Consider the following 7,782-nt stretch of genomic DNA (forward strand, 5'->3'; position numbering starts at 1 on the left):
TCTACCCTTGTGATGTTGCTGTGAGAGACATTATTCCATGCAGTAGGGTGACTAGAGCTGCACTTTGTGGCAAGGAAAGGACAAGTCAAATTGGATGAGTTCTTCTACAAGATCAACACCTATTTTTGGTTGCAACTCACTCCATTTCTATTAATGCAAAGAGTTATTTGTTTTCCTATATATGATGTTATGATTTTCATGTATTTCAATACCATGTTGATCTATTGAATAAAGTGATTAGATGATGCTACATAGATCTTGTAGACCATTGGCTCATGTTGTCTGATTTTTCACGTTCTAATTATAACGATTGAAGCTAGGATTGGAGCGTACAAGCCAAGGAAGGAGTGGAGCATACGAAATATTCCAGGTAGGCTTCATCCCATTATCTAATTACTTTAAGGAAATCATCAATTTCTTTGTCTTTATGTTGTTCTATGTCAGTCCACTAGGCCTTGGGAAGATACTTTTGTCTACAGTCGTAGATTATGCATAACACAAAGGAAGAACATTATTTAGTTTTATGAGGAAATTCGATATGATGGATTACAAGTCTATGGCTACACCAATGGTGACCAATTTGATGAAGCTATGTGATTTTAACTCAGATTTTGATTTTGTGTATCCCACGATGTACAAGTAGTTGACAGGATCCTTGATATACCTGGTTAACGCTGGGCTACATATTTTCTTTGTATCGAGCACTTTGAACCAATTTATGTCTGAGTTGAGGCATGTACAATGGGTGAAAATAAATCATGTGGTACCTATGTTGTACAGATGGATGTGGTTTGAAATATGTTTCAGGTGGTGAATTGAGGCTACAGGAATATACAAATTCAGGCAAAGGTAGAGTATGTCGTAGCCAATATTAGAAGCCATGAAGTAGTGTGGCTTCATAAGCTATAAGGATATGGCTGGGTCATTTCATCTGAGACATGATGCAAGGAGTAGCAGTAGAACTCCAATACATATCCATAGATGAGAAAATTGTGCACATACTTCAAAGACAAGCTTGGTATGATGTTGAATGTCTCCCTCATTGGGAGGGAGTGGTGAGGTCTTTGCAAGATGTGGTAGACCACCTCTTGAAGCCACAAAGGAATTTGGTTGTGTCATAAAGGACTTTGACCAGGGGAGATGGATACATTTACCTGAGAAGTCAGAAGGACTTGGCTAGGTCATAAGTTAATTTGACCAGAAAGGTGAATGGCCCAAGTTAGTTACATGGGAAATTAAAATATTGGACAAATCTTCTCCTAATAAACCGAAAGGACTTGGCTAGGCCATAAAGAAATTTGATCTGAAAGGTAAATGTCTCAACGCAATTACATGGGAAATTACGTGATTGGACATGTCTTCTCCTAAGAAACCAAAAGAACTTGGATGGGTCATAAAGGACTTTGACCAGAGGAGATATATGTAATTCACTTGAAAATACATAAAGAATTTTGGTTGAGGGTGAATGGTCAAAGGGTAAATTCTCTTTTGAGAAGCCATAAGAACTTGACTAGGTCATACAGGAATTTGACTAGAGGAGATTGATGCATTTTCCTAAGGAGCCATAAAGAGCTTTGGTCATAAGGCCCTTGATACTCACATTGCTTACTCCAGGATGGAGTGATTTATAGATGTGCATGTGAGGAGTTACATTTCCCACTCCAGGATGGAGCTATCTATAAACATGCATCAACATGAAAATATCATGAACTTTTCTTACGAAGGAGATATTTCAGCTAAGGGGAAATTTTTTGTAGCCAAGGATAATACCGCTCTCGCTAAGAGGTATCGTTGATTTTTTTTGTAGCATCAAGAGTTATTCTTGCATGCCAAAAAGCCTCCTAAGTCAACCTAGGAAAATTATGAAAATAAAAATAAAAAGTCTTATATTTGGGCTTCATGTAGGATAAAAATGGTTAAGTCGGCCCCACCATGAAAGGGTGTGGCCCTTGGTCAAATTCACCCCATTTGAATAGTATATATACACAATATGGAACCTCCACTTTGACCAATTTGGATCACACATTCTCTCTTCTATTTCTATCCACATGTGTGAAGTCAAGAGGATGATTTGGAAGTCTGACTGAGATTACAGGGTTGCCATTTGATTGAGTTTTCATCTGCTATGTTTGACTGAGAATATGGTCATGTTTGACTAAGAATCTAGCCAAGTTTAACCACAGAAGAAGACGACTTTGACCGTAGGATTTGTCCATAGTTAACCTCAGTTGACCACAGGCTCTGTAGGGCTGAATTTTGACCATATGGTGACTATTTGATCAATGTTGAATTCTTTGTTTTTGGATGATTTGACTGTAGAAATTCCTTGTAGATTCAAACTACAAATTGTAATATGGTAAAACAATTGACTTGAATATACTCTACTCATCAACGAAAACAATAAAAAATCAATGAAATCACGAAGCATATAACACAAAGAATTCAATCAACACATAACACAATGATTTCCTGGGGAAAGCCACAACTAAAAACCCCTGCTATCTGTATATTTCATTAGTCAGAAAACATGAGAATATTACAATGCTTTGCTCAAGGCTGAGAAAAACTGCACTATCTCTATCTATCTCACTGCTTCCTAGACAAGTCTTGGTATGCTCTGCTCAACCTTGAGCTAAACCTGCATAAGTATTTTCTATCATCTACTTGACTGACTGCCTTTGGCTAATACTTAGCCAAATTACCCGCCTTCCAAGCTCCTATTTCCTTTCCCTCACAAGCTCCACGCACAAACTTGTGCTTCCTATTTCTTGGCCTCACCAACTCATGCTCACCAAAACAATGATTAAACTTGTGCCTTCATTCCTCCTTTTAAAGGCAATTCGAATGGTTAAAATTAGTGAGTTTTCTAATAAAGGAATGATTTATTTTAGGCCTTCTTCTGACTGCATGCACCATCTGTTTAATTTAGATGATTTTACAACTGATAGTACACTGCCCCTGAACTCCAATCTCAACTAGGTCTTTCTCTGATCTGACATGCATGAGTTAATTATGAGCGAATCTCTAGTTTCCTGGTTGATCACTACAGGCAACACCACATCGCACTTCAAGAAAAACCCCACTATTTGATAGGTTACACCCCACTACTACAGATTACACCCCACTACTGGACCTCCCACTAATTATTCCATCAGTTGGAACTAGTTTAACTGACTTTAACTTAGTTAGACTAAATTAAATAATTACAACTCAAAAGAAAATCAACTAGTTCTCCTAATTGTAGGAGACAGTAGTGCTCCTAATTATAGGAGACACTCTACACGGCTCTAGTTAGATTCTCAACTCGAATTAACAGAGCCAACTAAGTCAAAATAACTTAGTTAACTATTACAAGTTGTCATGAGATGTGGAGTTACAATTTATTCCCAATTTAATTCAAGGGAAAATTAAATTAGGATATTTCTTGATGCTATTTTTAACTTTCTTGTTGCTATTTTCAACACTCCCTCTTAACATGAAAGGAATTCAACTCTATCCCGATCCGATACCTTTGGAATGTTTTGCATGCAACACTTGTCACTATTGCTGGTTCTATTGCAACATCTGTAACCCAAAAAAAAGCATCTAAACAAAATAAAATGAATCGGCTGTGTCTGCAACTGTCTGCTGGGAAAACTGTGCTATTTATGACTCTACTACTGAGCTTCCCGCTCTGCTGTCAACATTGCTATGTACTCCTTAGTATTTGATTGACAGTGATGCTCCTGCTACTAAATACGTTGGCCCCCATAGCAAGGTAATGACCCATGAGACAAAAAACACCTCAATGGATCCTGCCCAATTTCTGCACTCTTGGGACTATTGCTTCACATTGCCCCACCTCTCACCTAGAGTTATGGCTACATGTTCTCCCTCTGCCCACTTGGCACAAAATTCCCCCCCTATTGGAGGTCTCTGCTTGAGTGGAAGTCTCCACTTGGTCTCCTCTCCGCTTCTCCAATTGTGGTTGCTCCACAACTTGCTGAGGTTGCTTCTGAGGCTGCATGTTGAGAGGTAATTCATGCTCCCTCTCAACCATCAAATCCCTAGTCTCTGCCTTGTGTAGAAATTCTCACTGTAGAATAACCCAATAATGGAATATAACTAAAGCAAAATACTTTAATCTACTTCTACAATCAAACTTGCGGAAGCTTAATAGATTTGAGCAAGATCAAGCATAACACATATAACCAGAAGAAGAATCAATGCACATGAAACACAAAAGAATACTTAGGGGAAAGCCTCAGCTAAAAACCCCACTATATGTATTATCATACAAGTGGAAATATATTAGGATTACACACAAATTTAGCTCTCACAGCTATCCAGCTCTCAGTACAATCCCTCACTATCGCTCACAGACAAAATAGACTACTCATAAAGCCTTCTCTCTGCCCTCCAAGCTCCTATTTCCTTGCACAGTTTTCCCTGGGTGATCCAGCGGTTACCATGTGTGACATTGATCACTCACACTGATCTTACACCCTGGAAAACTGCACAAATCTCAAGGAATGAATTCCTTCTGCATGGATGAGTTTTCCTTATAGGAAAATTCCTCCAACTGATAGTACATTGTCCCTGTCTTTAATCTCAACTGGGTCTTTCTATGAATAGACATGCATGAGCTATTTATGAGAGAATATTCAGTTATCTAGAGTACACTAGTTGCATGCATGCATGCATTAACTGATTGAACTCACAATTAGTTCCTCAAACTGTTTGGAACTAATTTAACTGGACATAACTCAGTTAACTGAGCTAACTAATTACAACTCATTTATAACTCATCCTTATCTCCTTAATCAAGGGATAACTTCCTTAATTTAAGGGATAACAGTTGCATGACTTCATAAAGATTTCTAGATTGAATTTCTCCAACTAATTAATCCAAGATGAATTGATTTAATTATTTTTCAAGCAGCTGGTGAGACTAAATTCGAATTTTAATTCAAGGACAAATTAAAATTGAAATATTCTTGTTTCCATATTTCAACACTCCCTCTCGACAAGAAAGGGATTATTTGCCACCCCGATCCTATCTCTATGGAACTCGAATTTACACTTTGACAATGCCTTAGTCAAAATGTCAGCATCTTGCTCCTCGGTCAAAATATACTGCAACAACATGATCCTCCTTCCTACATAGTCTCTAAGATGATGATACCGAATATCAATGTGCTTGGACCGGTCATGAAATACTGGATTCTCAGAGAGTTTGATACAACTCTGATTATCACAATAGATCACAATTGGATCCATCCTCTGATCAAACAAACCAACTAAAATTTTCCGCATCCAGATGGCCTCACATGCTGCCTGACTTGCAACCATGTATTCAGCCTCTGCCGTGCTGAGTGCAACCGACCTTTGTTTCCTACTGTACCAAGAAACTGCCGTCGACCCAAGGTTGAAAATTCCACCTGATGTGCTCTTCCGATTTGATGGACTCCCTGCCCAATCTACATCAGTGAAGCCCTATAGCTTCACTCCCTCTATCCGTCTGTACCATAATCCATACTGAGATGTGCCTCTGAGGTATCTCAATACGTGTTTTTCCACCTTCCAAAACATCTTGGTAGGATGAACCATAGCTTGACTCAGCTGGTTCACTGCATAGCACAAATATGGTCATGTGTTCATAAGTACATCAGTGAACCCACAATATTCCTGTACACAATAGCCTCTACTACTTCTCCTGAAGTAGCATCCTCCTTCCTCCAGTAACCTGCTAGAGGAGTTTGCATGGGCTTGCACTTCTCCATGTGGAATCTTCTGAGTATCTCATTGGCATACTTGCCTTGAGACACAAACAACTCCGCATCCTTCTGCCACACTTCCATGCCAAGGAAGTAATGGATGAGACCCATGTATTTCATCTCGAATTCTCTTGCAAGGTCCTCCTTGCAAGACATGATCAAATGATTATCACCTGTCAATATGAGATCATCAACATAAAGTACAATGATCAACGACTTACCTTTTACCATGATGTGGTATAGGTTTTCTTCCGCTTCACTCTTTGTGAAGCCCAACTCGGTGAAGTAGTTGTCTATCCTGGTGTACCAAGCACGAGCTGCTTACTTTAGCCCGTACAAAGCTCTCTTGAGTCGGCACACATCTGACTCATGATCGAAGGTCTCAAAACCTTTCGGCTGCTCTATGTACACCTCTTCCTCAATCCGGCCATTGAGGAATGCAGTCTTCACATCCATCTGATGGATCTTCCAACCCATCTATGCTGAGAGTGCAAACATCGATATAATAGTTGAGTACCTTGCGACAGGTGCAAAAGTCTCATCATAGTCAATCCCCTCAACCTGAGAAAAGCCACGGGCAACAAATCTTGACTTATGCTTCTCCACACTACCATCAACAGCTTGCATTACCTTGTAAAGCCAACATGAACTCACAACTGACTTGTTCTCTGGTCTTGGAACCACATCCCAAACACTGTTCTGAACTATGGAGTCATACTCCTCCACCATAGCATCAACCCAAATCGGCTACTGTGCTGGTTCCTCAAAGGAAGATGGCTCGGTCTCAACACATTCCCCAACAATGGCCATGTATGCAGTGTACCTCTCAGATGACCTCCTCTCTTTGCACTGAGAAGATGGTTCTCCCACATTCTGTCTCACATCTGACAAGAATCTGTCAGCTTCTCTAATGCGCTTTCGTCCATCTCTGGAAGACTCTGCTTGAGTGGATGTCTCCACTCTTGGAACCTCTGCATGTGGCTACTCCGCATTAGTTTGAGGCTCCTCCTCCTTAGGAACCAAAAATTCCTCCACAACCTGTAGTTGGAGCTCCCTCTCAAGGGAAACTCGCATGGCCTTCTACTCATCAAACTTGATATCTCTGCGAACCACTGTCCTCCGACTAGTAGGCAAGTACACCCAATAGTTGTGGGGTGTATCAATGTGCCCCACAAGTATCCCCAACTCAGCTGTCAACTCAAGCTTCTTCCGTGCATCCTTGGTCACATGGCAATATACCGATGAGCCAAAGACCCTGAAGTGACCCACATATGGTCTCTTACTGAAGAATGCTTCCTCTGGTGGCTTCATCTCAAGTATGTGATGCGGGCTTCTATTCTGTAAATAGACCGCTGTGTTGCATGCCTCGACCCACAAATGAAGTGTTAGGCCTTGGTCATGCAGCATCGCCCTTGCTGCCCCTACAATCATTTTGTTCTTCCTCTTGGCCACCCCATTCTACTGTGGGTTATGAGGTGCTGTCAACTCCCGTTTAATTCCTTCCGCTACACATAAGTCCTTAAACTCTTAAGAGACATATTCTCCACTATTGTCGCTTCTCAAGGCCTTTATCTTCTTCCCTGATTCTTTCTCAACCAAAGCTTTGAACTCACAAAACTTTGAGAAGGTTTTGTCCTTCTTCTGCATGAAATAAATCCATCATTTACGAGAATAATCATAAATGAAAATCACATAATACCTTTGCTTCACGGTGGATGCCATCGAGAATGGTCCACACAAATCAGTATGAACTCGCTCTAAGATCTCTTTTGCTCGACTATCTTGATCATGAAAGGAAGACTTGGCATACTTCCCCAAGGTACAACCTTTGCATGTGTCAACTTGCTCAAGTTTACCTTTGGGAAGTCCTGTAGATATCTGCTGCATTATCTTCAAGGCCCCATGATGCAAATGGCCCAACCGCCTGTGCCATAACTCACCAATGTCTTGGCTTTGCACCAATTCTGCTTTCGAACTCAATGCAACACAATCATCTACCTATATTTTATAGAGATTCTTCACTCAA

This window comes from Pinus tabuliformis, chromosome 9, assembly GCF_031772625.1.
Source record: "Pinus tabuliformis cultivar Carrire ecotype Pingquan chromosome 9, CPIR1, whole genome shotgun sequence".
In the NCBI taxonomy this organism is placed as follows: Eukaryota; Viridiplantae; Streptophyta; class Pinopsida; order Pinales; family Pinaceae; genus Pinus; species Pinus tabuliformis.